The sequence below is a fragment of the Seriola lalandi genome, unplaced genomic scaffold (assembly GCF_002814215.2).
Source record: "Seriola lalandi dorsalis isolate HSWRI2012SDOR001 ecotype SW California unplaced genomic scaffold, Sedor1 jcf7180002053698, whole genome shotgun sequence".
Taxonomy (NCBI): Eukaryota; Metazoa; Chordata; class Actinopteri; order Carangiformes; family Carangidae; genus Seriola; species Seriola lalandi.
In genome coordinates this window covers 33772-34423 of record NW_019524251.1, presented here as the reverse complement: position 1 = coordinate 34423, position 652 = coordinate 33772, and positions in this window count along the sequence as shown.

The window sequence follows — 652 nt, the reverse complement described above, 5'->3', positions numbered from 1 at the left end:
GAATAAATTCTGACATAAATAATTTAATTAATTAATTCAAAAATAAAAACATTTTGGCAATAAAAATTCTATTTCAGCAGTTTTTCATTTATTTGATTGTTCATTTCTATATTTGTTTGACTATTTATTTCCGCATTTCAAAATTTATTCATGCATTTATGTACTGCATATCTACATTCACTTATTCATATATTTATTCATTACTGTGTCAATGTTAATTAAGCAGGTGGTCCTCCTTCAGTTTAAAGCCGGATTGGTTAAAGTGGTGTGACTAATTGGATGGATCTATTACTACTGCCTTGACTGATACACAGGGTCTTTGTTTTTCCAGTGTTATGAACTTAGCGACTTTGACACTAGATTGAGTGATTCTTCAGACTCTTTCATAAAACACAGAGCAACAAATCTAGTGACTTTTTGAACAAACCTTCGCTACTTTCCATCAAGGACATTCACCAGTACTGCCTCACGAGAGGCACCCTCTGCCTCTACTGTTTTGAGTGAGAGGCAGAGCAGCAAATGCAGTTCACACAGCTAACATAGACATGAATGAGCTTCTAACTTTCTTTCTGAGTGATCAGGTGACGTAACAGGTATAAAAATCAGGATTATAACAGCGGTTTGGTAGTGGTACGGTCGGGGGGGGTGGGGG